The following is a 27,500-nucleotide window of genomic DNA, read 5'->3' as shown; positions in this document are numbered from 1 at the left end:
TGAATATAGTTTATACTATAGATCAAAGCTGAATTTTCAGCATCATAACTCCAGTCTTCAGTGTCACATGATCCTTCAGAAACCAGTCTAATATGCTAATTTGTTGCTCAATAAACATTTTTGGTTATAATCAGTGTTGAAAACAGTTTTGCTGCCCAGTATTTTTCTGACAAATATGATGCTTTTTTATGTATAGAAAGTTCAAAACAACAGCATTTTTTAAATAGAAATCTTTCATAACAAAAAGACATTAAATGTCTTTACTGTCACTTTATAAACTGTAATGAATACTTGCTGAATGAAAGTATTCATTTCTTTAAAAAACACACTATATATATATATATATATATATATATATATATATATATATATATATATATATATATATGAAACAAATAAGTCCATAAACAGTATTTTTTGTAAATACACATTCAATTTATTACCAATTTAACACTCTATAATTAGACATCTGACAGTGACTTCATTTAAAACATTCATATTTTTTTTTTCCTCCAAAGAAAGATCTGAATTCATAATAACATCTATACAAATACCAGTTCATAGGTACAATAATGGGCTTAAAAGTGTTCTTAATTGTGTCAATGGAAATTCATTGGCAACGAAAATGACATGTGCCGCCACACACGGTGAACGGCAGTGTGTGTGTGTGTGTGTGTGTGTGTGTGTGTGTGTGTGTGTGTGTGTGTGTGTGTCTGGGCTTACATCATGAGCTTTATCACAAGGTACAACAGCGTCTGAGTACATGCACTAAAGTGCTAGTGTTTAAAGGCATGCATATCAAATATGATATCTGCACAACTTCTGTCCAAACCCTAGTCTACACATCCAGAAGAAAGTGCACTGGATTCCTAATGGAACAGGTGTCCTCATTTGAAACCAATCCTAATTATTGAATACTATCCTACCCATTTCAAAATAAATAGTTTACCCAAAAATGCTAATTTGCTTAAAGTTTACTAACCTTCAGGCCATCCAAGATGTAGAGGAGTTTGTTTCTTCATCAGATTTGGAGAAATGTAGCACTGCATCACTTGCTCACCAATGGATCCTCTGCAGTGAATGGGTGCCGTCAGGATGAGTGTGCAAAAAGCTGGTAAAAATAATTGCAATAATGCACAAGTAATCCACCACTCCAGTCCATCCATTAATGTCTTGTGAAGTGAAAAGCTGAGTGTTTGTAATAAACAAAATATTAGTCCATAATCTATAACAATGCTTCCTCAAGTGAAAAAGTCCATCTCCTTTTGTCCTCTCACATCAAAATCCACCGACAGATTTGTTTTGGACTGTTTTGGCTGTAAACGGTCTGTGCATATTTCTCTCCTGATTCAGACAAGAGGACTTTTTCACTTATATTTTATCCAGTGCAAGGCAATGGTTTAAATTTAAAACGCCTTGATGGATTTGGAATTCAGATTTTTTGATGGATGGATTTTTTCACACAATGTTAACTGATGGACTGGAGTGGTGTGGATTACTGTGATTTTTTTTTTTTTTTCAGCAGTTTGGACTCTCATTCTGACGGCACCCATTCACTGCAGAGTACCAACTGGTGAGCAAGTGATGGCTCCAAATCTGTTCTGATGAAGAAACAAACTCATCTACATCTTGCATGGCCAGTCTGTGAGGACATTGTCAGTTCAGTGAGCAATGTTGCACACTTTTAATTTTAGGTTTGTATCACTTTTAAACATTAGTCCCATAATTTGCTGTCTATTGTATAAAACAATGCAGTACTAGAATGTTACAATGAGTTGCTAAGCAACAAACAACCAATCATAGACTGCCTCAGTGGATGGCTTATTAATTATCCATGCATTTATATCTCAGATCTGAGGGAAACATTTAGAATTTTATTTTTATATTTCACCTTGGTTTTTGCAGCACGTTTCATCCAGAGTAGGTTTACATGTTGCAGTTAATAAACTAAATTACGACGTTACTTCCAAATGGAATCCTGCACATATTCCTTCAGGATTTTGTGACTTGGGAAATGTGCATAAGGATAATCAGTGTCAATATACTCTCCTTTCATCGTGTACAGAGTCAAACATTCAGTTTTACATTGGGTTTTAAAATATGATTATGATTGACATCATGTATCATTCGTCTCTGTCGAACTAGAGTGTGTGTGTGTGTTTTCTCCTTTAGTTTTGATCTTATTCTCTTTACAAATACAGCTGAGTCTTTTTAATTCAAGCATCAAAGGTTTCCAACGAAACTGGATGAACGCGGAAATTAAGAAAATAGTTTTATAAACTATTTACACGTAACATAATTTAACAAATGCTAAACTTTTAAATCAACACATGTAAACTTCTCTGCTGTTCCGACAAACGTTATTACTATCCAGTTCGATTTTTCAGAACATCTGAAAAGAAGTTGCGGCTTCATGACCAACACATATCGAGTGGTATGTATTGCATACATGTACACGGACACACGGGTACGGGACCGTCGCGAGGTCACGCGTGTGTAGGCACCTCTGATGGAACACTTTGCGGTGTTTTGCGTCAGTACATTCCAGGTCCTTGATAATTCCGAAATGGAATTTCTAGAACTGTTTCCAATTGGATCAGTTCAGCTGGTGCTCACAGAACTCTGCCCTCTAGTGGCAGGGCAGTTAAATGTTTTTTAGAAAGGTTTTCGATGGTTCCGTCGCTCCGGTGGTGTGCGTACATGTGGTCAGGAACAGGATGGTAAAAGGAGAGTGAAAGCATAAAATACAATCCTGATTTATCGCCATATTTCCCTTTTTTGGGCATTTTAGAAGTGAAATTCTAAACTACTGTTCTACATCTTGATTGAGGTGACAGAAGGATGTAGTCTAGGCTGGTTAAGGGAAAACCTCCTGACTGGGCTCCTCTGTCTCCGATGTGGTCTGAACCGGTTTGACGGGCGAGGGGTTAGCGGAACCTTTCCCTTCTGTATTTGCATTTGGGCGAGGATGAGGGCGAGTGGGCGGCCCAGCGGGACGGAGGACGGCGGTTGGCAGGACGAGCCGGACGCAGGAAGCAGGAGTCCAGAGGTGGAGCCACTGGCGAACGAGGCAAGTCCTGCATCAAGAAACAAAACATAAGCTTTCAAACTTTTTTTCTAACTAAGTTTATCTGTTAGTCGGTGGTAAGTCTGCAACAGTGTTGTTATTGTCAGCTGAATTGTCAGTTGTTTTTGTTAACTGTAATAAAGAAGAAATAAAATAAAATATTGGATTAAAAAATTTGAATGAAAATAGAAATTGGCAATCAACTGCAATAAGTTTATGTTGAAGTATAAAAATGACTAAAGCCCCGTTCACACCAAGAAGGATAACTATAAAGATAACTATAAAGATAACAATATTAGCGTCCACAGCAGCTAACGATGTCGTATGTTTATTCTAAGCACACGTGCGTCTGCGGCTTTAAACTTTTGAGCTCGTCACAGCAGGATTGATTCTGATTGGCTGTCAGTGTTTTTATCGTTCATCAGCTGGGAAAAAAAATTGTTCTGAAAGTGATTCCAAAGATATCGATTCTCTTTGCCTTTATCGTTATAGTTGTGGTGTGAACTCTGCTATTCTTTAATATTGAGAATGATTTTTAGAACTATATCTTTATCGTTATCTTTATAGTTATTGTGCTTGGTGTGAACGGGGCTTAAGACTACTAAAAATTACTAAAGCTAAAATAAAAATAAATCAAAGCTAAATAATAATAAAAAAAAACTATTAAAAAGTATTTCATTATTTGAAATAAAGCTGAAATAAAATAAAATCAAATATAAATATTACATGAAAATTTTACATTTTAATTAGAAATGTTGCCTTGGCAACTAATTGAAATATAACTTGAAGTACTAAAATGAATAACACTGAACTAAAGATTATATTAAAGCTAAATACAAATAAAAAAACTACAACTACTAAAAAAAATTGTTAATGAAAGCTTAAAAAAGTACTAAAATTACTAAAAAATAAAAATAAATAATTCAAACTAAATAGAAATAATAAAAACTAAAACTAATAAAAATAGCAAAAGAACACAACAAAATTACTAAAACAAAGAAATTAAAATGAAATACAAAAATAAAAGTTAATTAAAAAGTTAAAATATTAAAAAACACTAAAATACAATACTATAGTATATACATAATACTAAAATAACACTGGTATGCAAGCATTTGTGCTTTTACAGTTTAAACTGTTAACTAAAATGGATAAACACCCATTTCATACTGTTTGTAGCCAATAGTAAAGAATAACACTCTGTTTGTTTTGATTCAGCAGAACTTTTGCTTTTGAGGAAAAATGTGGTTTCAGCTTGATTTATTCTAAACAATTCTCCTGAGCGTTAAAGCAAAAATTAAAAATGAATGAGATTCCAGCATGAGAGGTGGATATTTTGTGTGGCTTGAATAATTCAGAAACAGGGATTTACTACATCTACTTGAATCTGTGTTCAGTTTTTGAGCGAGACTTTGAAGCTGATACAAAGTGAATTGAAATGGAGTCCAGCAGTTCAACTGAGGCCAAAAAAAAAAAAAAAAAAACGAAATGTTTTTGATATGTTTAAATCATATCGAACATGAAACCAGTCTTGTTACTGTTAACTAATACGAAAACCTATGAATTTTCATTTTTAAATTGTTAATTGAAATAAAGCTTAAATAAAATAAAATCTAAATATCAAAAACTTAAAACTAAAAAATGTATTCAACTAATAAAAATGAGAAAAGAAAAAGCAAAATGACTGAAATTAAAAAATAAAAATTGCTAATTCAAAATATTAATAAATACTATGATATTGCATATAAATAATACTAAAATACCACTGCATGAAACTCATCACAAATCTACAATAAATAACCTGAAATACACTACAGTAATAATGGCAAGCTTTGAACAAGTGCAAATTTGTTGTTAGATGTTAAAAAATGAGACCCAGTATTAGAAGCAGATGTTAAACACTGTAGCAAAGGCACAGCCAACAGCAACACCAGACAATGAACCCCAAATGACCCCAACACACCACTGTCACTGCGAGCATGCAGTAATATTGAGCAGCGCTCACGTCCTGTTAACACCAGACAGCAAACATTACAGTACAGTGAACTGAGAAAACACAAGATGTTACACTGTAGAGCTTCCATCAGTTGGGCTGTGAGGTTAAGATCCTTTGAAATGGACAAAAATAATCAAATTACAAACACACAAACACGTGGCAGCCAAAGGACCTATGAAAAATAAAAAAGTGATTATATATTAATAGTTAAAATGGTTACGCCATCCAAAAATCCACTTGTGAGTTTGATATACAGTGACTCCAAAGGTATTTGTACATTTAAAGGGACAGTTCACCTAAAAATGTAAATCCAGTCATTTACTCACCCTCACATTGTTTCAAACCTCTGTGAGTTTCTTTCTTTTGTTGAATACAAAAGAAGACATTTTGAAAAATGTTGGTAACCAAAAAGTTGACTGTAGCCATTGTCTTCCATTGTATGGAAAAAAAAATACTATGGATGTCAATGGCTACCGTCAACTGTTTGGTTACCAACTTTCTTCAACACATCTTTTTTGTTAAGCAGAAAAAGAAATTCAAATGAGAAAAAAAAGAGTAAATGATGAAAGAATTTTTAATTTTGGGTGAACTATCACATTAAGTCAATTAAAAAAAAGTGTCCAAATACTTTTTGTTTTTATTTTAAACACTTTTTTTTTTAAATGTCTATTTGAGAAACGCTGCTCTTGAATAGTTTGCATGTATTATTTAAAACCAATAAACAAATAAATTTGAGCCATTATATATCAGCCAAAGTTTGGTTGTGTTTTGCCATATGAAATACCACGTGGATGAAAATTTGGGATAATAATCTCTGTCCAATAAAATCTCTGATAGATTTTTGGATGACTGGTTATTGATGACGTCATTAATATCAGACGATGGGCATGCTCACACCTACATGAGGACAAAATGACCACAACAAAGCACATACAATATTTCCCATAATGCCTAGCAGTGATACGGTGTTTAGAAACCATGTGGCATGCAGTAAGAAAAGTCCATTAAAATCAGTGAGACGGAACACAAGTGAGGTCACTGTGAGGTCAAAGGTCAAGTAAGATCGGTGGAACTTACTGCACGGCGAGCGTAAGCTGCGTTACAGTCCCCAGGGTGCAGTTAGTAAGACAGTGTGGTTCTGGAGACAACCCAGAAAAAAAGAGTAAACACACTGGTCAAAATAACACAACCAGATCAGACTCGGGTTAGAGCTACAGCGGGAATCTGGCAAGTCTGGCTGGATCGCAGGGCATCTATGATAAAATCTGTAAAAGCAGCTCACTGTCCATTAAATAGAAACATTACAGCACAATACAGAAGTTTGGTGAATCTCAAAACTTGCCCAGGTCATATTTCACCCCAAAATTAAAACAACAACAACAAAAAACACTGGAATTTGGCCCAATAAATGTTGCCCAATTATCATTAAAATATTGCGATATAATATAATATAATATAATATAATATAATATAATATAATATAATATAATATAATATAATATAATAACTGCACAAATAAAGTCTTAATGCTAAAAAATTCTTAATGTAAAGATATTAATAGTTCTAAAAAGGTATGGAAAAATAGCTTTATTATTATTATTATTATTATTATTATTATTATTATTATTTAGGGGGTGTAATGTGACCTGGACATGTTTTTGTGAGATTCGTCTTCATACATTGATACATACTGATACATACACATATGATGCATAAGTTTTTACTTGTTTTTACACTCAGAATATATCCGTACTTTTTATTGATATTCAGATTTATTCTGCAAGGTGACTGTCTCTATTTAAAATTCCAAACAACAGAAATAATCAATTAAAAATGTACAAAAACATCTAATTTCCAATATAAAATTTATACTAATTTGAATCACTCTGTGCTAAACTTGCACAATTGTTTATTGAATTCATTTCTTTCTTCATTTGTATTGTATGCATTCATGCCTAATAATATCCACTACCTTCAAAAGACTAATCCCAGATGCATACACTGCTCACAAAGAGCTATCTGCCTTTAATGATGTTAGAATCTTTGTAAATATGTCTTTGACCATTAACATAGCGTCATGGGATTGTGCATTGATGTTGCTTATACAGTAAATGCTGCTCTGTCTGTTGACAAATGTCTCATGCTTGCATGTGAGGGATTAATCTTCCAAATGGATCGAGGTTGGAACCAAAATAACTTTATGGTGAATTAGAACATCTTGCATCCAAAGTAGTTATGTAAGCTAGTTCCACTGCAAAATAAAAAAAACAAGCAGCACGTGATTATACTACTGTTAGCATTGCAACAAAGTAGCGCGCTAAAGCATGCAGCTGAGGTGTATAAGGCTTGCGCTCATGTAGCATTTGGCAGCTGGGAATTAGACTTTTCTAAGATTTATTAGAACATAATTTTGTACCTTGAAACTGCATTGTTCAAGTACCAAACATTTGACAAGCAGCCAAATTTATACTGTAATATACACTAAAAAATTAGTTAAACTAAGTGTGCATGTACCCGAAGGAAATAACAAAATCACAAATGAGATCTCAATATTTCATTTGTGTCTATTAGACAGCAATGAGATTAGACCGAATGGAGACATTTGCTTCGGTCTCCTGTTAAAAAAGACCCCAGAAATCTTATGTCTCTCCTATATAGTTTCAGAAGACCTCTTAACAATATCTCACACTGTGCTCAGATTGCCAAGATAATAAAGTCTGAAACCAAAAGCTGGAATTTGTAACAAAATCTTCATTTTGATGACAAATTACAAAGACAAACATGTGCACATGCACAATAAGACTGGGAACAACTATTAAGAAAGTAAGGTCAATTTTTCAAGTTGACTTATTCTTGTGAGCTATAAAAAACATATGTAGTGTTCTTCCTTAAGGTAGAATGAAATAAACCACTCAATTACCTCAAGACATTCTGGTTTCTCTGTGTCTCCGGTTTTGTTCGGAGCAGTTGCAGATGAAGTGGAAAGCTTCCTTTCTTCTCTGAAGCTCTGCTCCAGTAATTTCTTATTCAAGATTCTTGCTGCGTTCTCAGCTAGCGTGTAGCCTGGAGGAGCAGACAGGTCCTGTCTGATGCTAATCACCTCTGGAGTTTTCTCGCCTTGCGTCTCTACGATCAGCTGCACAGGGCTTGGGGACCGGCCCCGAGAGTTCCTCAAAGGCCCCTGTGCAGCACAAACACTAGGAGATTTGGGGTCTGCTGGGCCTTGAGGCCCCACTTCAGTTGGACGAGAGCGGCTTGGGGACTTGTTGAATTTCTGCAAGGGGTCGAAAGCGATGGGAGTGTGGTCGATGATGTTGAAGAGGCTGGAGAGGCCGTCGTTGATGGTGGTGTGAACGGGACTGTCTCTGGTCGTAGTGGAACGGGCCCAAGCGGATTCGTTGTTCCCTTTTTGCTGCTGGGCAGTGGTTGTTGGGGTGGGAGCACGTATTTGGCTTGCGAGTTGTTCTGATTTGCCAGAATTAGAGGGTTTCCTTTGGAGCTTGGGTGACCCGTATTTCGGCGAACAGCATGGGCGTTCAAACTTGGCTTGTATGACTGGAGAGTACTGCATCTTTCTCAGGCTACGAGATGGAGATGAGATGGGCGTGGAGCCTCCTTTGGGTGTCAGACAGCGGTGAGGGCTGCTTGTGAGGGTGCGAAGAGCCTCTGTTTGCAATCCCACACTGATAGTCTGGGTTGTCTGTGTTCCCCGTGTGGTTAAACCATTCGTCTGGCATGCCATGTCCTGTAGCTGCCTTTCCGGAGGGCTTGATCCGGATGCAGATGATCGGATGGCATGCCGGGCAGAAAACGCCTTTTCCTTCATGTCGTCACTCAGATTCCGTGACAGTTCCAGCTCTAATGATGAGGTATACCCGACTGCAGCGCAAACCGATGGACGTTCTCCAGGCCTAAGTCCTTCCTCCAAATGACTCCTAAGATCACATGGCCACCTTCCTCCAAACACCTCCTCAGCACCTCCTACTACCTCCCCTCCCTTTACTTTGGTCACTTTGGAGAACATGTACTCCTGCTCAGGGGGGCCTGGAGCAGACCGCTCCCCTCGAATGGGACTGTGGAGAACATGCACCCCAAACTGTTCACCCTCCTGGGCTGCCCTGAGTGGGAGCATTTGGCAGTACTCAGGGCTACTCATGGTGTTGGTGGTCAAGGTAGCGCTGGTGGTCAGGTACCAAGATGCTGGCTGGAATGCTTCTGAAGTAGACTCTGCCCTTCGGTATTCTGCCCTTTCTGCCCATGCCTCCATCACTGGAGAGGGGATTACTGGGCCAGGAATGGGGCAAGCAGCCAGGGAGCTGGTGGGCAGATCCCAACCCTTACCATTGAACTCCTCAATGTATTTGAGGTCATCTGGTGAAAGGGGAGGAGTCACATCATCCCGTCCATGCTCGCCAGGCTTGCTCTTATCAGGTAGGAAGGGGGAGCTGTCCATCAAACGCTGGAAGTCACTCATGGAGCAAACTGACTTTGCCCTGCAGGGGCAAAAATTAATGAAAAGTTACATTGGTGTTGCAAAACATTGTAACTAACACTGCTCTTGACTTGTTCAGCATTCTGTATTATTTTGAAAATATTTTGACGCAGTTCATTAAGGGATTGCTTTATGTGCAAAGGATAGACTCAGTGCTCAAAGAAAGTATATTATAAAGCAGCACAATGTCGCTGTTTAATTTTTGGAACAGTCTTTGTTTCTCCAGGGGAGTCTATGTTCTCAGAGCTAACCCTATGCTCCCCTAACTTCGAGAACATGAGACCCTAAGAACTGGGGATTTTAGAACCTTGTGAATAAAAGATCCTGGGAATGGGGGAACATAGAACCCTAGGAACATGGGAGCCTGGGAACAGGGGATCTTGGGAACTGGTGGCTTAGGACCCTAGGTACATGGGACACTAGGAACTGGAGAACACAGATCCCTAAAAACATGGAAGTCTGGAAACTGGAGAACACAGAATCCTAAGAACATAGGAGCCTGGAAATAGGGGATCTTGGGATCTGGGAACACTAGGGACCCTAGGAACATGGAATGCTACGAACTGGGTAACACAGATCCCTAAAAACACGGAAACTGGAGAACATAGAACCCTATGAAAATAGGAGCCTGGGAACGGGAACTTTGGAACATAGTACCCTTGGAACATAGGAATGGCTCCATCAGGAGCATGCCAATGATACTTTAAAGCACTCTATAGGTAGCCATTTAATGTGTCAGCCTAAAGGATAAGTATCTTTATTAGAGCAATACAGTGTACTGATGAAGTTATCTATCCTTTGTTGCTGGCACATATAATCTCTGGTCTACCGAGATTAAACTATTCCTTTCCATTCACAATTCTCCAGAGATGTTGCTGAAATGGCAACAACAGCACAGTCTAAACATAGCTGTTAGCCTGTGCTCAAACAAGGGCAAAGTGAAAATGATTGATCCGTACAAGGTGAGACGGCCAGGAAAAGACACTGAAGCTTATTAGCAGTAACTGAAACAATGTTGAGACCTTTGAAAAGGGCAATGATAAATGGACATGGGGTCAGTAACCTGGGCTCATAAGAGTTCACCGCCAGATACCAAAACCAGCAACTAAAGACCTCAGGTTTTATATTCACGCAATGTTTAAAATAAGCAAATTAGCAATGTTTTCTGAGGCTAGGATCACTATACACTGACAAATCTTACACCTAACCCCTTTAGAAGTAAACTGTGGTATCTCTGATCATTGTAAACACCATTCTACTTATAATTATGAAAAACTAACCCTAATCATATTATACATCGTTCAGTCTTGAAATATAAGATTATTTTGTTTATTCACGTAGCTGTTTTCAAGTTTTGTCAAGCTTTGCTATTCTTCAGAGCACTTTTAGGTTCCTGAGAGAAGAGCAAAACTTGCATTGACTAGAACACACATACTCATAAACATACAGAAAAATACCTGAGTAGGCTGCCACTACTCTTCTCTTCTTCAGGGTAAATGGCAGGATCCACACTCTCAGAAATCTCATTCAGTGCCTGAAACAATAAGTTAAAAAAAGCCACAAAATGTTAACTTGCTTTAAGAATTTATGTGGTACATTGAGTGCAGATTGTTTTGCTATGTAATAATTCTTCCTCATTTCATATGCCAAGATGTTAGCCAATCATAATAGAGGTCATATACATACAGAACTCATTTACAGCAGCAAAAACAGCATATTTAATAATAATGGTCAGAGAGAGGCCTAATGACCATGAAAAAAAAATCGACTGATATTATGAGCCGACCTCAAGAAGAAGAAAAAAAAAATTGCATGATAAAAACAATGTGCCCTATCGTGTAGTGTGTACTTATGTCTTACTCTGTCTCTTACTTCCTTCAGGTGAGGGAACCTCTTTTCGCTCTCAAGACGTGATGGAGGAGGCACCTCGGCTTCACTCAGAGGATCCAGAGAAAGGGCATCCAGGAACAGGCTCTCTGGGGGAGCGGTGTCCCTCAAAGGGTCTGGGTCTGCCCATCGCCCCCTTCTCCTCCAGCGTGGCCTCCGAGTCAGAGTGGGAGCGTGTGTGTGCGGCTGTGCAGGGGGAGCGTGGAGATCTAGGAGCCCTACAGGGGCTCTCCTGAGGAGAGAATACATGTGCTGCGCCTCCTTCTGACTGAACAACGTCTTTCTGCATCTGGGGTGGAGAAGAGGAGATGATGGCTTTGTTTCAAGACTTAGTAAGCTGTCTTGCTGCCAACTGTCTTAGGCAACTATCTTCTAAGGCAGGGTTTTTTGGCCGGCTGAACCCCTTAGATGTGAAACATTTACATTTAGTCTCTCCTGAGATTATAAATTAATATTTAAATAATTCAACACATTCCCATGTTCATTTAATCTTTTATTAAAAGTGATTTATTTTGACTTTGTAGTTGGAACCCAATCAAATGTAATAATAATAATAATTTTAGTTATAATTATATTATGATATTTAACTTTTATTATTAGAAATTAGTGCTGTCAAACGATTAATCGCATCCAAAATAAAAGTTTTTGTTTACATAATATATGTGTATGTGTACTGTGTATATTTATTATGTATATTTAAATACAAACACATGCATGCTAAGTTATGTGTATATATATTTATGTTTATATAATAAATATATTTATATTTAATATAAATTAAATGAATATAAATATATATACATGTAAATATTTTCAAATATATATACTGTTGTGTGTGTCTTTTATATATAACATAATAAATATACAAATTACACACACATATATTATGTAAACAATAAACTTTTTTGGGATGCGTGATTAATCGTGATTAATTATTTGACAGCACTATTAGAAATTAATACAGAAATATATTACTATTGTAAATTACAATAAAAAAAATCTATATTTAACATTATACTTTCTTTAACACTACAAGTTACAATACTAATATTTAGTTATTTTTTATTTTTATTAAGATTTTGATTTTCAAATGTTGTAAATGTGTAAATAAAAGTGAACCTCATGCATGTTGCATTACCAAATACATGTTTTATGCATTTATTGTGAACTAAGCTGCTCTGAGATGCTGAATACAGTGGATTATATCATGAAATATTGAAATAATGAGTTTCCATTATGATTCTGCTATTTTCCGGTTTATATGTGTGAAGCTGCTTTGACACATTCTGTATTGTATTAAGTGCTACAGAACTTTTGAATGCTGTTACTGTACTGTAAATGTCTTGTCTACCGTGTATTGATGTGCATGAGTGAAATAAGCAGGATTTTGGCCCCGGACCTTTTCCATCTTGTGGTACATTTCCCGTAAGCTGCGGTCCCACTCCTGTCTCTCTTTCTCGAACCGCTCCAGTAGGTCATTCCTCTCACGGGTCCAGCGCTTTTCTCCATGCTGCAGTTTCCAGCGCAGCTCCAGTGCCGTGCTGTGACTGTCGGCCAGCAAGCGGCGCTGTTCCTCCCGCTCCTGCTGTAACACGTCTGCAGAGTCTGCACCTTCATCTGCGACTGCGCCTGCAGACTCACCTCTCATATCCTGCAGCTGCAGACAAGGAAAAGAATAAATGCCAATATAAATAAATCTTTGAAATGGCAAACTACAGTCTTGCAGAGCATGCACAATATGCAAATTATATGTATACACAGAACAACCGAATAATACCACACATTCCATTATTAAATGCACTACACTGGACCTCCCATTTACACTACGACAAATGAACCGCAATTACAGCTGTGATTTATAACATCAACTTCTGGGTTTTTAGTGTAAACAATGGATTAAAAATGTGAAATAACCATATTTATTTCTAATATGTTTATGAATTAAACATGCAAATTATTGACATCATATTATCATTTATTAATATTTTATTATAATTATTATTATTATTATTATTATTACACTTACTAAAATAAACATACAACTTCCTGACATTATATGACAACATTTTATCATTAGCATTTATTATTACTATTAATCTATTACTATTATTATTATTATCATCAATAATACTAGTATTACTAAACTTGCTGACTTAAACATGCAACTTACTGACATCATATGAAAACAATCTAGCCATATAATAATAATAATGAACTTTTATTATTAATTTTTGCATTCATTATTATTATTATTATTATTATTATTATAACACTCACTGAATTAAATATGCAAATATGCATAATTATTTGTAATTATTAGTATTAACAATAATGTCTAATAAATACTAATGATTATTTTTATTTTTGCATTCGGTGAACTGCTATTTGTTAAATGCTAGATAGATAGATAGATAGATAGATAGATAGATAGATAGATAGATAGATAGATAGATAGATGATAGATAGATAGATAGATAGATAGATAGATAGATAGATAGATAGATAGATAGATAGATAGATAGATAGATAGATAGATAGATAGATAGATAGATAGAATGTTTAGTATACAGTACTAGTGTATACTGCAAAGAATGGAATCAGCAGTATGTGAGTGTTCAATTCTGAACACAGCCATACAAAACACACTCAAATAGGACTCTGCATAGCTAAATAGCAACTGTAAATATACACTTAGAGTGTAAGTTTGCCAATAGCCAAAATTTAAATGCAGAAAACCTAGTGCAGGATAGTCCAGATACACCTTCCTTTGCATGTCTAGCCAGATGTTCCTAAATCTACTCACTGTCTGAATGAGCAGGGCTCCTCTGACATCTGCTTTCTTTTAATAGACCATGACTGTATTTGACGGCCGTATTGCACCACCGCATAAATATAGCAGGCTATTTAAAGACACTCCTTAACTTACGGACACAAAAAATAGCACACAAGTCACTGAGAGCCGAAAGCAACACATGGCACTGCAGATGCTTAACATCTTAGCAGATGCTGCTTAACTAGATTTATGTCAGTTTTATGAGAAAATCAGTTTTATGACAAGAACGAATTTCACTAGTCTGACCTTTTAGAAAGTCACCTTGGACATTGATAAAATTGATTAATGGTTTAAAATGCTATTTACATTACTGTTCAATGATTTTTTTTTTGATACAGTAAAAACAAGAATATTTTTAACATATTTTCAAATGTAATTTATTTCTGTGATGCATAGCTGAATTTTCAGCAGGGCCGGCTCCAGGCATGGCACCCAAATTACTGTCTTGCCCACCCAATCAGAATTCGATAAAGGTGACGTAAATTTGTTGTGCAAATGTTAAAGCTAATCTGAAGCGGACTGTATTTTCAGAAGTTTAAGCTATAGCTTGAGACTGAACAAACAATCATAAAATAAATCCAGAAAATTTCAGCATATTTCTTTTATTAGCTGAATGCAAGGCGCGCTGAATTCACGCGGAGGCTTCAGACTGTTGCAGAAAAGCAGAGGCTGACAATGAGCGAAAACGGGCAGAAATATTTGCACGCTATTGCGGGGAGTTTGTAGGCTGCTATACAGTTTGAAAGCCTCTCCGTTCGACTTGCTGTTAATGTTGGATGTAAGAATTACTTACTATAGCAACAGTCAGCTAGACTTTATCATCCAGTGATTACAAACAGACTTTTTTTTGTCAAATTCCGCCGTTTTGGATTGAAAGTTGGACTGTCATTTACGTGATTCATGTAATTCATAATTATTGTGATTGTTGTCTTGCGTTTTCTACATATTAGGAATACAACTAAAATTGAAATCGGTGCATATTTTAAAATAAAGTATTATTGCAGTTCAGATTGATTACTTTACACAAAAAAATCTTATTTATTTAGTTCCTTTACCATTACCAAAGTGGTGCTGGTCTTAATATTTGTCAAAACAATAGTCCCCCTAATGCTCTAGATATGATTATGGGCTTGTTTGGTATAAATAAAAAAGTTGGTTGAAAAAATTACCAGTGTAGAAACGATGATACAGAGAAAGAGAAAACATAGTTTTTTATTATTATTATTATTATTATTCAAAGAAAACAAGTTTATTTTGTTGTGAAAGTGCATGAGATATTCTATGACCCCCCCCAGGATATCCCGCCAGCCCACCTTTCTATAGCTGTTAAGAACCGACCCTCCTTTTCAGCATCATTACTCAGTCTTCAGTGTCACATGATCTTCAGAAATCATCCTAATATGCTGATTTGCTGCTCAAGAAACATTTCTGATTTAAAAAAAAAGGTGTACTGCTTCATATTTTTATGGAAACTGTGATACATTTTTCGTTTCATGATTCTTTGATGCAAACAAATTTCCAAAGGACACCATTAATTTGTCTTAAAAGGTCTTTACTGTCACTTTTGATCAACTTAATGTATCTTTGCTTAATAAACATGTATTGATTTCTTCTAATTCCCCTAAACTTTTTATTGGGAGTGTAAATATTTTTAATATTAATAATATTTTTTATTCTTATTTTAAAACCCACAGCATTAATATTTTCCATTTTTATTTAAAAAGTAACTATTTTATATATATATATAGTTTGTGCTCAATACCAGACTCGTGAATGAGTGATGTGACCATTAATAAAGTTGATGTGATGTAGAGCGATCGAGTTTAGATCACTTAGGATGCTCCCTATGTAGACAGCAGTCAGTTTTTAGGTGCTGTACTGCCGTTCACAGGTGATTCTGCTGTGATGTAAGGTTTGTTTTCTGTACCTGGGTGACGTGACTCCTCATTTCAGCGCACTGTATCTCCCACGCCGCTCTCTCATTGGCTAACGTCTGCTGCAGCTGGCAGCGCCGCTGGGCCTCCTCGCGGAGCTCCGCCCTGAGCTCCTCCAGCAGAGAGCGCAGCGCATGCAGCACCCGCCGCGACTGTCACCCGCCTGCACACACAGCCCACAGTGTTACTATAGCTTGACATGAGTTCTCAGTTTAAGTATCACCTTCATCTTGTAAGAGTCTAGAGCTGAGCAATAAATTTGGAGGAGCATGGATCATTTGAGTAGAGCTATAAAAATGAATTGCTAACAGCACCTCAGATCATTAATACTTGCAAATCGACAACTGTGAGTAAAATCAGCTTTGGCGAGTATTTATCAACTAGTATATTAATTCTAACAATGCCCGAGATATGCCTACAATATGAACCAAAGTGAAGCAGCACTTCAATCTTTTCAAGGTTTGCAGTAAATGCGGCGAGGCTCCTAAGCAGCTTTAATTAAAGAAACAGTTCTGTCATTATTGAGTCACAATAATTTATCCTGTTTAAACTAAGTGAGTGTTAATGAGATTTGTGAGCAAAGAAGAACATTTATAAATTCTGAGACACATTAATATCAAATCCCTCATAAGTTTAAAGACCAAAGTGTGCAATTTCTGTGGCAATAAACAGAATTGCAAAAAAATGTAAATTTCTAATACACCATTTATTGAAATGCTGCATTTTAATTGAGTGCAGCCAGTGGTGCAGAAATAACACTTTAACAGTAATGTCCAATGAGTGGACGGTTCATAAACCAATATATTCATTCAAAACCCTATGCAGATTGTGGCAGCTTTTAATGATTTGTAAAACTAAAGTGAACCACAGCATCAATGAAGCCAACTGCATTCGTGTTAAAAGTGCGTGTTCAGCACAAATGACTTCTACTGAAATTCATTCAAAAACCCTATGCATGCCGAGAAAAAACAAGAGATTGTGGCAGCTTTTAATGATTTGTAAAACTAAGTGTTTACAAACTCCTGCACTTAGAGCGGTTTTAATAATAGACTAGAGCTGAGAGAAGGTTTACTGCTTTATATGGAGCAAACAAGCACTGCTGCTGAAACATTTACTCTGATTTAATATTTACTACAGAACGCAGAGAAGAGAGATTTTAAGGTGAACTATCACAAGCACAATTTTTTCCCCCATAAGTTGTTTAATATACAAAAGGATAAATATGATTAACACCAATCCCTCATCCCAAATAATGTCTAAACACTGTGGATTATTACAGCACTTCTTGGGATTTTGCCTGCTTAAAATGAATTGCTTCTTGTTTTCCTCATTTTTTTTGGATAAAATCATCTGCTAAATGAATAAATGCAAATATATTTAAAAACTGTATTGGAATGAAATGTAAACTAAACTTTACAATTAATTTGATTTGCCATAGAATATAAATTTGCTTGGATTTGACACTTATTAAAATTGTAGAAATACAATCCTGCTACAGACCATACTTTCACATGTTTGATGGATATGTTGCTGTCATAATAAAAATAACAAAAAAAGAATAAACAAAACAAAACAAAACAAAACAAAACAAAACAAAACAAAACAAAACAAAACAAAACAAAACAAAATAAAACAAAAAAAAAAAAAAAAAATAAATAAAATACATTTTTGCTTTGAAATAAAAAAATAAATAAAATACATTTTTGCTTTGGGTGTGTGAATCCCTGTGACATTATTTTCCATTGCAAAATGTGTTTCTGTGGTATTTTTTACCAGTTTTCTGGTACTGGAAATCTCTCTGGTGACAGCAGGAGGGGCTGGGCTCTGTGAGGTCACTTCCTGTGATTTTGGGTGCACACTTTGTCTTCCCTCTCCGTCTCTCCATCACCCTGGTCGACCATAATGCCCAGTTCTGGAATGTTCTCCAATCGTTCATACTGAAGAAAAAATAAGAGAGCAAGCAGAGAAAATGTTTAGAGTAAAACAAAAAAAATTTTTTTAAATACAAATAAAATTAAACAAAAAAACAAATTAAATAAAACAAAATATTTTTTAATATAAAAAAACTAAACCTAAATAACTAAACAAAAACAAAAATAAAGATTAAAATAAAATAACTTTTATTTCTTATATTACAAAATCTTGTAATGTCTTAAAACAGGCTTAAAATATAATTTCTTTCTACATTCTTTCTCCTTTTTTATTTTGGGTTGAACAGCTTTTTTTAATGAGATTCACCTATTCTATAAAATACTATATACTATAAAAACAATCAATGAAAAAATCCATGCAATATTAAATGTATAAAAGTGATTTGTGTGGTGTGTGTGTGTGTGTGTGTTTTTACTATTACTAAAATTATTATTTTTAACCTGTGATACCTGTATTACTGGATTATGCATTAATTATGCTAAAGTACCGACTTACTAATGTTACTTTAATGTATGTTTTAGCCTATTTTTAAATTACTGACACTTTGCTTCTATCTAAAGCACTCAAAGTACAGATTTATTGAGTTCAAACATTCCCTGGAAATCAAACCCGAGATCTTGGTGTTGCTAGTGCCACTCTTTTACTGTTTGGAGAAATAATGATGTATTAAGATGCTGTTAAATCATTTCAGTCTACCTAATATTCCTGCACTGGAAATGTTCTTAAGCGTCACTGTTAAATTTCGTTGTGCTTCAGACAGCAACAGCTGCTGTTGTAGATATGACAGATGGATTGTGAAATGACAAATCATACAACATGTGCTCACACTAATTCACACTATGGTTCATCAGACGACCCGACTGCCATGAAAGAGAACAAATATATCTAATAAAAACAAAAAGAAGTAGTGACACATCTACAAGAACTCATCAGAAATGCAAACTTCACATTATTCATTTTTTGCATCTCAGAAAGTTCATTATTTCTGTCAGTCATAGTTTAATCAAAACTTAATATAAAATAAAAATAAAACAAAACTAAACATTTTATATAAAACTAAAACTGAAACAAAATATAATACATTTTATTTAATTTATATAATGCTTATTTTTTAGATAGTTTTAGTTTTATGTAAAAAAAATTAGTCTTTTATATTATTATTATTTATTTATATATATGTAAAAAGCATTCATGTACTGTATCTGTAAATACATACAATAAAGTACATAAATACTTTAGCATTATTAATGCATTGTCCAGAAATAATCAAAGGTGCAAAAAAAAAACTTTATATATAATAAAGCATGATTGGGTAAAATGACCAAATGTAACGTTTTTTTTTTTTTTTTTTTTTTTACTTTTATAGTTGCAATGGGTAAATCTCATAAAAAAACTCATCTGGTCAAACTATAGTTATTGTGGAACCGCTCGCCTCAGCATGCGCTCCCCTCCCTCCAGTCCATCCGTCCTGCGGCCGAGCCTCCAGTGCATCAGGATCCAGCGCAGCTTCATGTAGACAATGACCATATTGTGGCGGAACAACCTCACTTCCTGTTGCAGCAGGACTCTTTCCTGTGGCCATGTCGGCTCGTGAGATTGGAGTCCCTGCAGCTCGAGTCCTCGGTCCGGGCCCTCGGCTCGCCTCCTCTCCTCCTCCTGCACAAGCCAAAGCATTCAACAAAGAGTTTATGGTTAATAAACTTGTTATTATTATGACATAAGACAGATGCATGCTTTTTTATAGAGAGCAATAAACTATGAAAGATCATGTGGATGATCTTTCATAGAAAAACCATCTAAAAATATAATTGCTAGCTGGACTAAACTAGTTTAGGTGGATAATTAGCCAGACTAAAAGTTAGTGGGGATCTAGCTAGGCTGGTAAACCATCTTGGACTAGCAATAAAGCAGTAACTAGTTCTAATAACTGTACTGACCCTATATAGTCCACTTAATTTCTATAAGGATGTACAATACAATTTGTAGGATTTGTACAAACGTCCTCCTTCAGCTTGTGCTTCACGTGTCTTTTTTGCAGTCAAATCTTTACAATTTTATAAAGTAAAAATAAGAATACCTTTGAGCTTGTCAGGTAATATTTTAAGATGAAAACGTATTCAACTGATGAATTGATTTAACTTCATTATCCAGACATCATGTTTTTTTTTTTTTTTTTTTTTTTACAAAATTCATGTTCAAATGTGAGATCAACAGGCTTTTGAGTAACATGTATTTGATCATACTCTCAATCATCATTGTATTATAAGTTTGATCATAAAACTAATCATTTAAATATCATCTTGCTAAGACATTATTATTTGAGATATAGAGTGCTGACTGACATTTATTTCATGTCATAAAAATCACATTGATTTACATGACAAGCATCAGATTGCATCACTTTTTTAATCATATAAATATCAGCATTTTTTCAACCATATTCTCACTATATAAGCCATTGAAGCCTGATGGATCAAATACGATACTCATTAAAAACACATTTGCAAACATTTTTTTTTTTAAAATGTCTGACATTCAATAAACTGTCCATAAAAAATAAAAAATAAATAAATAATAATAATAAAAACTTTTTGGCTATTATTTCAAATGTCACACTTTACAGGGTTAAAGCTGCTATGACTTAATGGTTATACAGACTAGTCAGCTAGTTATACTGTACTTATAGTCCATGTTTTTGGGTCTGGTATACTGTCTATTCCAGGGCAAGCTACTATTTTTTAACATCAGTTTCACCCGTGAAAGAGCTTTTGAACTGATGACTTGTACAGTAGGTCTGATCCTGTTTCTAAAAGTAAATCATGTTAAGTCATATTTACTTCTATATTGCTTCATACAATTACACATTATTTCATGAGAAGAGCAGCTTTATACAGATGAGGACTAATACAACTGAATCAGTAATGCCCTACTCACTCTTTCAGCGATAATACTGTAGTGGGTTCAGTTTCGAGTCAGTTTTCAGTAATGTACCTGAGTGATGGATGAAGTGAAGCTGTCTCTCATCCTCCTGTCGGGCTCCAGGCGGAGCTGTGTTTTCTCTGGTTGGTGTTCCCATCTCGGACAGGACCGGGTCACGGAGCTGGACCCCCATCAGAACACACAACAGCAGTCTCAAAATCCCAGCACTTTCGAGAGAAACACCATCAGTTCTCATGCACAAGCCTGTCTGTGTCTGCAGCACGGCAGATGTGAGGTAATAAATATTACACTGCATTCTTAATGGAACAGTTTCCTAACAAACTCTCTGGATCTCCGGTGATAAATGCTAGAGAATTAATTCAGTAAGCTCATAGTCAATTTAGATTCATTTCTACTCTGAAGAAATACTAAAGCTGTGTTTTATGTTAAAAAAAAAACCAAAAAAAAACAAATGTGACCCTGGAGCACAAAAGCAGTCTTAAGTCTCTGGGTTATATTTGTAGCAATAGCCAAAAAAATACATTGTATGGGTCAAAATTATCAATTTTTCTTGTATGCCAAAAATCATTAAGATATTAAGTAAAGATCATGATCCATGAAGATATTTTGTAAATTTCCTACTGTAAATATATTAAAACTTAATTTTTGTTTAGTAATATGCATCGCTAAGAATTCATTTGGACAACTTTAAAGGTGATTTTCTCAATATTTTGATTTATTAATTTTTTTGCACCCTCAAAGGTTCCAGATTTTTAAATAGTTGTATCTCGGCTAAATATGGTCTGATTCTAACAAACCATACATCCATGGAAAGCTTTATATTAACGATTATTTATTCATTTTTTTTTTAAATTGACCCTTATGACTGGTTTTGTGGTCCAGGGTCACAAATGTCTTGTTGTAAGAGTGAATCAGGGTTATTATTGTTAACTAATACTAAAACTAAAACCATAACAAATATTTTTGTTATCTGAAATAATTAACATTAACTAAAATAAAATAAAATAAAATGTAAAATTACATAATTTCTAATATTTTCCAAGAAAACATTTATCATTTTTGTTTTAAGCTGAAGTACTAAAATATATAAAAGTAATTTTAATAAAATAATAATAATAAATATTAATAATAAAAAAATTATATAGAAACGGTAAAAAAGACAAAAACAAACAACTAAATTATTACATTTGTTTTTAAACATTGTATATATATAAATATAAAATCTAATTATTATCTAAATCTAAATATTAACAAAAACCATTGTATATCATAGGCTCATATAACAATACTACTATCGTTAATCATAAAGACGATAGAATAAGCATATGTTGCCTTTGATCAGTAACATCAAGTCATAATTACAAGTGAGAAACGCTTCTGTTCTCGAGTACCATGTTTTAAGGGACAGCACATAAACTGGGACAAACACACAACAAATTAAATGCAAACATATATATCAACAGATGACATGATTGACACATACAGCCCTTATTTTCAACACAAACATCACATTTTTCAAAGCCCCTGCGTGAGAGGATGGTGAGTGATCGTAATTCATGACAAACCAGTGTGATTTTAAATTAACAGCGGTGGTTGTGAGCGGAGTGAGAAGAAACCAAAAGAATCACTGAGAGACAATGATGTGAATTAAGTGAACAAACTGCTCTCGGCTAGATCTACCGTTTCATTTAATTGCATCAGACGAATCAGTGGTGTTACTGTATCTGGTCTAATAACTTTGTGTAAAATAACTGTAGTGCTATTTATGACATCTGGCACACTTTTCTACTGCATTAGAGATTCATTGCATTTTATTAAATTAAATAAAGATACACAAACTAGGGAGATTGCTCTTTATAGTGAAGTACTGTATGCCCTATGCTTTCCTTGTTCCTCTAAAAACAGGCTCTGTTTCAAAAATCTAGTGAGAGAGCCTTTCTGTCTTCATTGTCAGCATCATAAATGTCATATTGCATAAGGAATTTAAAACACACTCTACATAGACATCAAATAAATAACAAAATACTACAAAAATAAATAAAGTAAATAATAACATGCAAACATTGTGTGAAATAGTCCATTTTAATTTATTTTTAACAATTTATAATTGTTAATTCTATAATATTTGGAAAATAATATTTATTTAATGTATAATTAACTATTTAATGCACTTATTTAATCTAAAAAATGTATTTAATTTGATAACACCTATTTAATGCATTATAGTGTATATATAATATATCCAAAAATCCATTTTAAAACTAGCATAAGCATTGTTTGTAGCAAGGTTTCACCTCCAGAAGGTGTCTATGATGCTTAAACAATGAACTCTAGGTTTTGAACAGATCCAGAGACATAGTAGTAGTTTTTTGTTGGAGATTTTGTCTGACAGAGAAACTCAATATTCACACACTGTGTCACCTTTGTGCTCAAACACCAGTGCACTCACATTCATTTCAAATCTAATCAAAACTTTTATTTCGAAATCGGGAGCCATATTCATAAATACTTCAGGCTTAGATGCAACCCTTGTGGTTCAGGTTTTTAAGATCTGGTACCTCTGAACGCACCGAGGTCATTTGTGTGTTCACGATGGAAATGTCATTAAACCAGTGTGTGAAATATTTCCTCAGTTTTGATCTGTACTGCACATTTCACCAGGGAAAAGGGCACTCCAAGCTCTCTCGTTTTCCATACACCACTTGAAACAGCTCTTACTAGCCTGTCTTAATGTTAAAAGAGGATCACAGCCGTGGTTATGTCTTGACATCAGCCATGTTTTTTTTTTTTTTTTTTCATGTAATATGGTTATAGACAAATCCGGCGAAATGACGGAAGTAAAGCAGCGCCCGCCATTACTGCGTGCCTTGCTGCTAAGGACAGTAGCAGAAGTAGCGTTTAGTCCCCGTAGGCCAGCTGTAGCAGATTATAGCTGTACGAAAGTTATTTTTCATTAGTTTTTTTAGTACGTATGCTGTCCGCAGTGATGCCGAGAAGAGTGTGTTGTTGCCAAAACTACAGGCATGGAAATAAACACGTTTGTGAAATCCACGAACCTTTGTTGCACATTTGAACTGCCCATGGTCACACGGCCATACGGATTACACAGAGTTCTTTACTATTAGCTAGAGATGATCAGTTCAGGTGCCGCTAGGGATCTGTCGCGTCACGTTTACAAGCACCAAAACGGTATTCATTGTTTGAATTTCATAATAAATTGACAGAATCTGAGAGCTGAGATTGTCGGTCTCTGTGTCCTCTTTGCTTCGTGATTTTTCTGTGCGTGAGAAAATGGATGTGTGGTGTGAGAGCGTGTGAAAAGCGTCAATTGCGTGTGTCTCTCCATTTTATTGCATTTGTATTAGTTTGAAGAGTAAAAAAAAATCTAAAAAAATCTGTGGGTCTTAACGCAATTACAATCGGCAAGTCGGTCGGTCGGACAAAAAAGGGGAAAAAATAATTAATTGGGTCAGTCCTAAATTGACAGGGTCGGTCAGTTATGGCAAACAAGAATAATTTTTTAAGGGTGATGGCCTAATAGTTTATTTGAAACTTGTGAAGCTTGTGAACATATTAACAACACAGCTAGTAATGACAGCGGTTCGGTTTTTATTGTTGTCATCAATTAAATACACTTCTTAATTACAATACATTACATATTTATACATTATTACATTATGTTGGTCAATAAATTACCTTTATCAGTAAGTTTGGCCTGACATCATCTACCCAATTTTCCCTTTCACCAGACATTTTCTTTAATGAGCAGGATCCGCTTTCATTTGAAACCCCCCCATGTTCATTAGAGGGCACCGGCAAGTGTCACACCGTCAGTTTTTGTTTAGATAATATATGTGTGTGTTCTGTGTACTTTTATTATGTATATATAATATATTTTGAAAATATTTAACGTCTATATTTTATAGTTTTAATTTATATATACATTATAAATATACACAGTATATATTATGTAAACAAAAACTTTTATTTTTGGATGTGATTATTTATATATACACAATAAATATACACAGTACACATATATTATGTAAACAAAAACTTTTATTTTGGATGTGATTCATCGCGATTAATCATTTGACAGCACTTCTGTCACATATGTATATATATTATTAACATAATTTCATTATATTAATTTTCATTCTTTCATGATCTTACACTTTTAATGCATTTTTTAATATCAATTTTTGTTATTAAAGTTTAAGGCAAGTAATGACATTCAGAGAAAAGCAATGCATGTCAGATAGTTCAGTAACTGCAGTGCTTTCTTGTAGAATAACTCACTTCATTACATTTTCCAGGGGGCTACTTCTGTATTTCCATCTAAGCATTGTGAATGACCATCCGAAAGATAACCAAGGCTTTACAGAAACGCACGGGAATACTTTTCAGCGTTTACCCTCTTAACTGAGTGCAGCACATTTAGAACTGGTCAGCTGGTTTCAGGACGTCAGAGGGGCAACTGCAAGGACACTTGGACATCGTATCTGCTTAAAGTTGAGAGGGAGATGGACGAGGGCACTGGACCTCGGGTCTGAAAACTGTGGGGGCCTGGTGTATCTACTGAGTCCAGGGGCCATCCCCTGGCTTGTGACGGAGCCCTTAGCGGCGCCCTGTCCCCTGTCAGGGGCCGCCGGACACTCTGCCGCTCTAGGCGCCACTCCTGCTACCTCCCTGCGCACTGATACTGTGAGTGAGGAGGGGAGGAAAGGGTCCGGGAGTAGGAGACAGAGGGCGAGGTGCGTGGGGATCGTGGAACGACAAACAGAATCCACACACACAGAGAGACAAAGAGTGGAGAGGGGAAAATAAAACTGCAATGTGGGTTTTAGGCGAACCTCAGAGTGTGAAATGCAAGGGTGTAGGGGTCAATCGACCACACACTTGTATTCAAAAATGATTATGAATTAAAAAAACCAATGATCGAATGGAAACGGAAAGAAGAGAAAGAAAGAAAGAGAGAGCCAGCAGGGGGCTACAAGACAAAGAAGAAAAGCGCTACAAAGCAAAAAAAAAAGAAACACCAACTTAAAGATGATGGCGTAGGAGAGAGACGAGAAGAGAACAGAGAATGAGGATGAAACAGATCATGGTCTGAAACACTTGGCGAAATGCAGGTACGACGAGAGAGAAGAAGGGCCAAGGGAAAAAAGAATTCAAACCACTGTTATGAAGCGCGATGCGTGGGGAATACATGAGTCCTTACAACCAATACGCCAAAATTGTGCAGGACGGCCAGCTGACGCTAAGAGTGTGTCTTCCAAATCCGCACCGCCGGTCAAAACCCTACTGATTAAACCGTTCCATACCTGCCTGCGTGCGTAACGGGTGTTTTCTAGGCAATTCTAAATATAGCTAAAAAAAAAAAAAAAAGCATTAATTAAATAAGAAATTATAATATGAAGAAAAATTACATTATTTTTAATGATTAACATATGTATTAAGTTTTAGTATCAATAACTATCAAATAAAAAATTATTATCAATATTAACATTAATAAAATTGAAATTAATGCATGTAATATAGTTCAAAATAATTGTATTAATTAGCTAATATTAATATTACATATTACTTACAAAACCCCCAATTTTCTATTGTTACACAATAAAAAGATTATTATAACTATTTATAACTATATAACTAGTAGCTTAATCTACAAATAATGATACAAATATTAATAGAATTAAGCGAATTATTAAAGTGCATAAATGTAATTAAAAGATACATTTCTCAACATCTATTGTTGGTATTATTTTAATTATATCATTTTATTCATATTAAAGCTAATAATTTATAAGGAGGAAAAAGTACTGAAAAACATTACATACCTAACACATAAAAAAATACTTAATATTAATAGTAATTATTAGGCCGATAAATAATGAGTCATTATAAACTAACATTACAATAATACATTTGTACTTTAATATAGTTATCTAAAATTGCTCATGATTACAATAGTTTATATGATTACCATTGCTGGAAGTGGTATTAAGCAGCAGACATATATATCCATATCATAATTATTAAGGACTTATACGGATATTAAGGATATTAAACTGTGACATTATTTAATAATTAATTACTTCCTAAGTTACATTTCCCAAACAGCGCATCAAAATACTGGAATAATCAATAATATAATCTAAATAAGAATTAATAATAACGTTTGAGACTGTTTTTGGGAGATAAACTCCATTTCCTGAAAGCAAATATATAAAAGAAAATCATAGTTACATTCACCCCAGGGTTAAAATTACAGTTTCAACCTAGCCTATTAATTTAGGTTGCCAAGCTAGTACATTAGTAATTTAGAGCAGTGGGGGGGCCGCAGGCACGCGGGCGGAGAGAGCGCAGGGGACAAGGCATTTTACGGGCATGGCGACGGCACGGGAGGGGGCGAA

At 35.1% G+C, this 27,500-nt stretch overlaps 1 pseudogene; it reads right to left on the bottom strand.

Annotated features, from left to right (window-relative positions):
• Nucleotides 1-2,541: 2,541 nt before the first annotated feature.
• The window catches only part of LOC122136340, a 51,672-nt pseudogene continuing 26,713 nt past the window's right edge, over nucleotides 2,542-27,500 (bottom strand).

Source organism: Cyprinus carpio, chromosome B2 (genome assembly GCF_018340385.1).
Source record: "Cyprinus carpio isolate SPL01 chromosome B2, ASM1834038v1, whole genome shotgun sequence".
Lineage (NCBI taxonomy): Eukaryota > Metazoa > Chordata > Actinopteri > Cypriniformes > Cyprinidae > Cyprinus > Cyprinus carpio.
This window is presented reverse-complemented; position numbering and strand designations above follow the sequence as displayed.